General features: G+C 57.4%; 1 protein-coding gene across 3 annotated transcripts in view; it reads right to left on the bottom strand.

Annotated features, from left to right (window-relative positions):
• Positions 1-5,831, bottom strand: part of LOC137377770 (U2 snRNP-associated SURP motif-containing protein-like) — an 81,989-nt gene extending 76,158 nt beyond the window's left edge. For 2 of the 3 annotated variants that reach the window (XM_068047797.1, XM_068047799.1), the window contains exon 1: positions 5,722-5,831. The gene's annotated coding sequence lies outside the window, so the exon portion shown is untranslated. Of the gene's footprint in view, positions 1-5,710 lie in introns of all 3 variants that reach the window. The other variant, XM_068047798.1, reaches the window with a different exon arrangement.
• Between the last annotated feature and the right edge of the window lie 2,626 nt (positions 5,832-8,457).

Raw genomic sequence — 8,457 nt, 5'->3', positions numbered from 1 at the left:
GTCCACATCTCTTTCCTGGGCCTGCTGCAGTGTTCCTGTGAACATCAACGCACGCTTGAAGAACAGCACCTCAATTTTTGATTAGGTACGCTCCAGCCTACCAGACTGAACATTGAGTTCAATAATTTCAGAGCATGACTGGCCATTTTTTTATTTTATTTTGTTTCATCCTTTTTTTGTTAACCATGTGCCTGCCTACTTTTTTTTTCATTTTGTGCTTTTGGTTAGGGCTGCTCATTATTCTGTCATTAACACTCCCTCTGCACTAATGCTTTGTCTTTTACCACACCATTATCACACTCTTAAAACCTAATACATTTCTAACCTTTGCCAGTTCTGATGAAAGGTCACTGACCTGAAACATTAACTCTGCTTTTCTCTCCACAGATGCTGCCAGACCTGCTGTGTATTTCCAGCACTATCTATTTTTATTTACTGGACAGCCGTCTGGATCAGCTTTACAGGAACTGCAATTCAATGCTAAAACGATCTTTGAAGGGTGGATGGCTTTTACGCTCTTTGTAGTGAATACAGACCATAAGTAGCTAAGTGCTACAGACACGAGACTTATTTTTAAAGAGTCAAATGCCAGCTCACTAACCACATGCCCTTTGTACCTCACCTGTGGCCATTATTCATGGGGTAGAGAAAAGTAGTGGAAAATTGTTTTTTCCAATTCCTAATACAATGGATGCTGAAGCCAAGTGCATCAGCTGCACTACAAACCTAGATGTTAAAGGTAAACCTGAACAAGTTGTATCGATGAAATAACAGAGTTGGAGGGCAGTGCATTTGATGTGTACATGGACTTTCAAGGCTTTTGATAAAGCACGAAATAATAGGCTTGTTAGCAAAATTGATGACCATGGGATTAAAGGGGCAGGGGCTGTGTGAATACAAAATTGGCTAAGGGAGTGAAAACAGAGTGGCAGCTGTTTTTCAGACAGCAGTGAGGTGTACAGTAGTGTCTCCCAGGGCTCAGTGCTGGTACCACTGTACTTTCTGATATATATTAAAGAACAAGGCTTAGTTATATAACTTTAAAGTTTGCAGATAACATGAAACTCAACATGGTTAACAGTAAACAGACTTCAGGAAGAAGCGACTGGCAAAACAGGCAGACACAGCGCAGATAAACTTTAACACAGCAAAGAGTGAAATGATTCATTTTGGTAGGAGGAATGAGAAGCAAGATAAACTAAACGGTACAATTTTATACAAGGTGTTGGAAAGACCCATGGGTGCACATACACAAGTCTTTGAGGGGAGGGGGAAGGGGGGGAGGGGGGGTGAAAAGGGGGGGGTGAAAAGGGGGGGGGGTGAAAAGGGGGGGTGAGAAAAGGGGGGGGGGGAGAAAAGGGGGGGGGGGAGAAAAGGGGGGGGGGGAGAAAAGGGGGGGGGAGAAAAGGGGGGGGGAGAAAAGGGGGGGGGAGAAAAGGGGGGGGAGAAAAGGGGGGGGGAGAAAAGGGGGGGGAGAAAAGGGGGGGGAGAAAAGGGGGGGGGAGAAAAAGGGGGGGGGAGAAAAAGGGGGGGGGAGAAAAAGGGGGGGGGAGAAAAGGGGGGGGGAGAAAAGGGGGGGGAGAAAAGGGGGGGGGAGAAAAGGGGGGGGGAGAAAAGGGGGGGGGAGAAAAGGGGGGGGGAGAAAAGGGGGGGGGAGAAAAGGGGGGGGAGAAAAGGAGGGGGGAGAAAAGGGGGGGGGAGAAAAGGGGGGGAGAAAAGGGGGGGGGGAGAAAAGGGGGGGGGGGAGAAAAGGGGGGGGGAGAAAAGGGGGGGGGGAGAAAAGGGGGGGGGAGAAAAGGGGGGGGAGAAAAGGGGGGGGGGAGAAAAGGGGGGGGAGAAAAGGGGGGGGGAGAAAAGGGGGGGGGAGAAAAGGGGGGGGGAGAAAAGGGGGGGGGAGAAAAGGGGGGGGGAGAAAAGGGGGGGGGAGAAAAGGGGGGGGGGAGAAAAGGGGGGGGGAGAAAAGGGGGGGGGAGAAAAGGGGGGGGGAGAAAAGGGGGGGGGGAGAAAAGGGGGGGGGGGAGAAAAGGGGGGGGGGAGAAAAGGGGGGGGGGAGAAAAGGGGGGGGGGAGAAAAGGGGGGGGGAGAAAAGGGGGGGGGGGAGAAAAGGGGGGGGGGAGAAAAGGGGGGGGGGAGAAAAGGGGGGGGGGAGAAAAGGGGGGGGGAGAAAAGGGGGGGGGAGAAAAGGGGGGGGGAGAAAGGGGGGAGAAAAGGGGGGGAGAAAAGGGGGGGGAGAAAAGGGGGGGGAGAAAAGGGGGGGGGAGAAAAGGGGGGGGGGAGAAAAGGGGGGGGGAGAAAAGGGGGGGGGGAGAAAAGGGGGGGGGGAGAAAAGGGGGGGGGAGAAAAGGGGGGGGGAGAAAAGGGGGGGGGAGAAAAGGGGGGGGGAGAAAAGGGGGGGGGGGAGAAAAGGGGGGGGGAGAAAAGGGGGGGGGGAGAAAAGGGGGGGGAGAAAAGGGGGGGGGAGAAAAGGGGGGGGGAGAAAAGGGGGGGGGAGAAAAGGGGGGGGGAGAAAAGGGGGGGGGAGAAAAGGGGGGGGAGAAAAGGGGGGGGAGAAAAGGGGGGGGAGAAAAGGGGGGGGGAGAAAAGGGGGGGGGGAGAAAAGGGGGGGGGAGAAAAGGGGGGGGGGAGAAAAGGGGGGGGGGAGAAAGGGGGGGGAGAAAAGGGGGGGGGGAGAAAGGGGGGGGGAGAAAAGGGGGGGGGAGAAAGGGGGGGGGAGAAAAGGGGGGGGGGAGAGAAAAGGGGGGGGAGAGAAAAGGGGGGGGGAGAGAAAAGGGGGGGGGGGAGAGAAAAGGGGGGGGGGGAGAGAAAAGGGGGGGGGAGAGAAAAGGGGGGGGAGAAAAGGGGGGGGGAGAAAAGGGGGGGGGGAGAAAAGGGGGGGGGGAGAAAAGGGGGGGGGGAGAAAAGGGGGGGAGAAAGGGGGGGGAGAAAAGGGGGGGGGAGAAAAGGGGGGGGAGAAAAGGGGGGGGGAGAAAAGGGGGGGGGAGAAAAGGGGGGGGGAGAAAAGGGGGGGGAGAAAAGGGGGGGGGGGAGAAAAGGGGGGGGAGAAAAGGGGGGGAGAAAAGGGGGGGGGAGAAAAGGGGGGGGGAGAAAAGGGGGGGGAGAAAGGGGGGGAGAAAAGGGGGGGGAGAAAAGGGGGGGGGAGAAAGGGGGGGAGAAAGGGGGGGGGAGAAAGGGGGGGGAGAAAGGGGGGGGGAGAAAGGGGGTGGGGAGAAAGGGGGTGGGGGTGGGGGAGGGGGAGGGGGTGGGGGAGCGGGTGGGGGAGGGGGTGGGGGAGGGGGTGGGGGAGGGGGTGGGGAGGGGGAGGGGGTGGGGGAGGGGGTGGGGGAGGGGGTGGGGGAGGGGGTGGGAGTGGGGGAGAGTGGGGGTGGGGAGGGGGGAGAGTGGGGGTGGGGAGGGGGGAGAGTGGGGGTGGGGAGGGGGAGAGTGGGGGTGGGGAGGGGGGAGAGTGGGGGTGGGGAGGGGGGAGAGTGGGGGTGGGGAGGGGGGAGAGTGGGGGTGGGGAGGGGGGAGAGTGGGGTGGGGAGGGGGAGAGTGGGGGTGGGAGAGTGGGGGTGGGGAGGGGGGAGAGTGGGGGTGGGGAGGGGGGAGAGTGGGGGTGGGGAGGGGGGAGAGTGGGGGTGGGGAGGGGGGAGAGTGGGGGTGGGGAGGGGGAGAGTGGGGGTGGGGAGGGGGGAGAGTGGGGGTGGGGAGGGGGGAGAGTGGGGGTGGGGAGGGGGGAGAGTGGGGGTGGGGAGGGGGGAGAGTGGGGTGGGGAGGGGGGAGAGTGGGGGTGGGGAGGGGGAGAGTGGGGGTGGGGAGGGGGGAGAGTGGGGTGGGGAGGGGGGAGAGTGGGGGTGGGGAGGGGGGAGAGTGGGGTGGGGAGGGGGAGAGTGGGGGTGGGGAGGGGGGAGAGTGGGGGTGGGGAGAGTGGGGGTGGGGAGGGGGGAGAGTGGGGGTGGGGAGGGGGGTGGGGGGGAGGGGGAGTGGGGGAGGTGGTGGGGGAGGGGGAGGGGTGGGGGTGGGGGTGGGGGTGGGGGAGGGGAGGGGGAGGGGGTGGGGGAGGGGGTGGGGGAGGGGGTGGGGGAGGGGGAGAGTGGGGGTGGGGGTGGGGGAGAGTGGGGGTGGGGAGGGGGGAGAGTGGGGGTGGGGAGGGGGGGAGAGTGGGGGTGGGGAGGGGGGAGAGTGGGGGTGGGGAGGGGGAGAGAGTGGGGTGGGGAGGGGGGAGAGTGGGGGTGGGGAGGGGGAGAGTGGGGGTGGGGAGGGGAGAGTGGGGGTGGGGAGGGGGGAGAGTGGGGGTGGGAGGGGGGAGAGTGGGGGTGGGGAGGGGGGAGAGTGGGGTGGGGAGGGGGGAGAGTGGGGGTGGGGAGAGTGGGGGTGGGGAGGGGGGAGAGTGGGGGTGGGGAGGGGGGAGAGTGGGGTGGGGAGGGGGGAGAGTGGGGGTGGGGAGGGGGGAGAGTGGGGGTGGGGAGGGGGAGAGTGGGGTGGGGAGGGGGAGAGTGGGGGTGGGGAGGGGGAGAGTGGGGGTGGGGAGGGGGGAGAGTGGGGGTGGGGAGGGGGGAGAGTGGGGGTGGGGAGGGGGGAGAGTGGGGGTGGGGAGGGGGGAGAGTGGGGGTGGGGAGGGGGAGAGTGGGGGTGGGGAGGGGGGAGAGTGGGGGTGGGGGGGGGGGAGAGTGGGGGTGGGGGGGGGGAGAGTGGGGTGGGGGGGGAGGGGGGAGAGTGGGGGTGGGGAGGGAGGGGGGGAGTGGGGATGGGGAGGGGGGGAGTGGGGATGGGGGGAGTGGGGATGGGGAGGGAGGGGGGGATGGGGAGGGAGGGGGGGAGTGGGAGGGAGGGGGGGAGTGGGGATGGGGAGGGAGGGGGGAGTGGGGATGGGGAGGGAGGGGGGGAGTGGGGATGGGGAGGGGGGGAGTGGGGATGGGGAGGGGGGGAGTGGGGATGGGGAGGGAGGGGGGGAGTGGGGATGGGGAGGGAGGGGGGGAGTGGGGATGGGGAGGGAGGGGGGGAGTGGGGATGGGGAGGGAGGGGGGGAGTGGGGATGGGGAGGGAGGGGGGGAGTGGGTGGTGGAGAGGGAGGGGGGGAGTGGGTGTGGAGAGGGAGGGGGGAGTGGGTGGTGGAGAGGGGGGAGGGGGGGGTGTGGGTGGTGGAGAGGGGGGAGGGGGGGTGTGGGTGGTGGAGAGGGGGGAGGGGGGGTGTGGGTGGTGGAGAGGGGGGAGGGGGGGTGTGGGTGGTGGAGAGGGGGGAGGGGGTGGCGGAGAGGGAACGGGGGTGTGTGGAGAGGGAACGGGGGTGTGTGGAGGGGGAACGGGGGTGTGTGGAGGGGGAACGGGGGTGTGTGGAGGGGAACGGGGGTGTGTGGAGGGGGAACGGGGGTGTGTGGAGGGGAACGGGGGTGTGTGGAGGGGGAACGGGGGTGTGTGGAGGGGGAGGGATAGAGGAGGGGAGCAGGTCGCAGTCAGTAATTTTGGAGACTTCCCCCTGCCACATCTGGCCCGTGTCGTCCGGCCGCCTGGCTCCCACAGAGCCGGCAGCTGCCACCCAGGCCCTGGCTCAGCTCGTAGGCAGGTGTGGCCCTGCCCTCGGTACTCGGTCGGGCAGGGCCCCTGCGACACCGCTCAGCTTCCCTCCATCAGAAAGGCCCGACACACAGGCTTGTCCGGCACCCGAGCCGGGGCGTCTATACTCTGTCTCCGCAAACCCTGATAACCTAATGTATAAATACAAACGCTCCGCTACCGCTGACTTGCCCTTTCCACGGTGCCGATGGCGGGTCTCCAACTCCGGCCGAGGCCTCAGGCTCTGTCTCCTGAACCGCGCGCACAGGCCCAGCCACAGTAACTGCGCGTCACCCACTGCCCGTACGCATGCGCGGTTAGTGCTAACGCGCCGGGAATTTCAAAAATCCTATCAGAGGCTGGAACTTGGAGCAGAGGGAGAGGGAGACAGGGCATACATTTATATATCGCATTTCACTACATCACAACGTACTAAAGAGCTTCACTGTCAACCAAGTACTTTTGAATTGCAGTCACTGTTGTAATGTAGGAAATGCAATGTCCAGCAGCAAATGACCAGATTACAACAAAAACAAGAAATGCTGGAATCACTCAGCAGGTCTGGCAGCATCTGTGGAAAGAGAAGCAGAGTTAATGTTTCGGGTCAGTGACCCTTCTTCGGAACTGACCAGATTATCTGTCTTGGCGATGTGTGTTGTGGAATAAATGCTGACTAGGAAACTAGTGAGAACTTCATTTCTTTCCTTTGAGTAGTGCCATGTCAGCTTTTACATCTGCCTGAAAGGGCATTCTGGACCTCAGAAGATGGCACCTCCGACAGTGAAGTCCTCACTCTACTTCGTTGAGACATCTACCTGCATTATGTGCTCAAATCTCTGAAGTTGAACAGAAAACAATGTAGTAATTTCATTTTGGCCAATTAATCATTTGTTTACCATTCAAATCTTGTTTTTATCTAGAAAAAAGTTGTAAAACGTTGAACATTTGTTAGTTGTTGGTAGCAATGGTGTCTTTCAGTCAGAAGATTGAAATTCAAGCTCTGCTCCAGCAACCAGAACCTATGATCTGGAATAAAATAAAAATAAAGTACTGCAGATGCTGGAAATCTGAAATAAAAACAAGAATTGCTAGAAATACTCAGCAGGTCTGGCAGCATCTGTGGAGAGAGAAGCAGAGTTAATGTTTCAGGTCAGTGACCCTTCATCAGAATTCTGCTTCTCTCTCCACAGATGCTGCCAGATCTGCTATAATCTGTAATGCTGCTTAAGGTCCAGAATTTCCTGTATTGTTTTAGCATAACTGTGTAAGAGCAGCAATGCATCATTTTTCTCAAGAAAATTTCCACGTAACTGATTTATGCCAGTTTTATGCTGAAACACTGGTACGCATGGGTTTCATAGGAAATAGGTGCAGTAGGCCATTCGGCCCCTCGAGCCTGCTTTTTTTTCCTCGATCTGTTGCACCATTTCTGAGAAATGACTACTGAAACCCACTGACACTCATTTGCATAGCTCCACTCCCCATGCAAAAGACTGAATCATATCACAGAATTGTTACAGCACAGAAGGAAGCCAATTGGCCTGTCATGTCCATACCAGCTCTCTATAACAGCTACTCAGCTAGGCTCACTCCCCTGCCTTTTCCCTTTAGCCCTGCAAACTTTTTCTCTTCAGATAATTATCCAACTCCCTTTCGAAAGCCTCAATTAATTTTAAATACACCGTGTTTTTAGCTCCCGTTGGTGAATCCTTGTTCAGCGCTTTCCAATTATAAAGCAAAGAAACCAGCACAAACAGGCTTACTTAGGTTTAAAGAAAAAAAGTTGAAATTTAATAAACTTAAACTCTAATTCGGTTAACGCCTACGGATACATGACGCACCCACGCAAGCATGCATATGCGTTACTGACATGCATATCGAGACAGAACAGAGCAGAAGAAAAATAAAGTGGAAAAGTTTGAGGCAATATCTGAAGAGTTTTTGTTATGGTTCTTCGAGCTCACTGTAGAGTCCTTGATTGTAGGTAGATCTTGCTTTTCGTTGGGGCCCAGTATTCTTCTTAAACCTTGTTTGCTGTCTTGGGTTTCATGTGGATTCAGAGGCTCGTGAGAAAGAAATGGGAGCAGACAGGAGAGATCTTCTCAGTCCAGGAGCAAACAGACTTTCCAAATTCAAACTGTGGGTACAATTTAGAAAACCCAGGTTGCCAAGCAGGTTAGTCATGTGACTAACTGGTGTGACCATGTCTTGGATTGGATCACCTTAGCAATCTCTGGAATGCTCCTCTTGCACACAATACCTGGTGATCAAGGTCCATTGTTGGTTGAATGTGTCAGGGAATGGTCCTTTGTCCTTGCAATCACTGTCTGTTAATATGCAAATGTCTTTTCCAGCCACAGCTGGTCTGTTTAACAAGTCCTTTCTTCACTCCAGTAACAGGTTAAAATCAATGTTCATGACAAAATTAATGTGCCTCATTCTTGGCAGGTGGGGGCCTGGCATGACAACTGTGTGCCCTAGTTCTAGTCTCCCCCACAATGGGAAACATCCTTTCAGCATCCACCCTGTCAAGTCCCATCAGGATCTTATATGTTTTCAATAAGATCACCTCTCATTTTTCTAAACTCCAATGGATATAGGCCCAACCTGTCCAATCTTTCCTTATAAGATAACCCCTTCATCCCAGGAATCAGCCGAGTGAATCTTCTCTGAACTGCCTCTAATGCATTGATATACTTTCTTAAATAAGGAGACCAAAACTGTACACAGTACTCCAGATATGATCTCACCAATACCGTATAAAACTGTAGCAAAATATTCCTATTTTTATATTCCATTCCCCTTTCAATAAATGACAACATTCCAATTACCTTCCTAATCATTTGCTGTATCTACATACCAACCTTTTGTGATTCATGCACCAGGACACCCAGATCCCTCTGTAACTCAGAGTTCTGTAACCTCTCT

Source organism: Heterodontus francisci, chromosome 15 (assembly GCF_036365525.1).
Source record: "Heterodontus francisci isolate sHetFra1 chromosome 15, sHetFra1.hap1, whole genome shotgun sequence".
Taxonomy (NCBI): Eukaryota; Metazoa; Chordata; class Chondrichthyes; order Heterodontiformes; family Heterodontidae; genus Heterodontus; species Heterodontus francisci.
The sequence above is the reverse complement of the archived record's forward strand: the minus strand, read 5'-3'. Positions and strand labels throughout refer to the sequence as shown.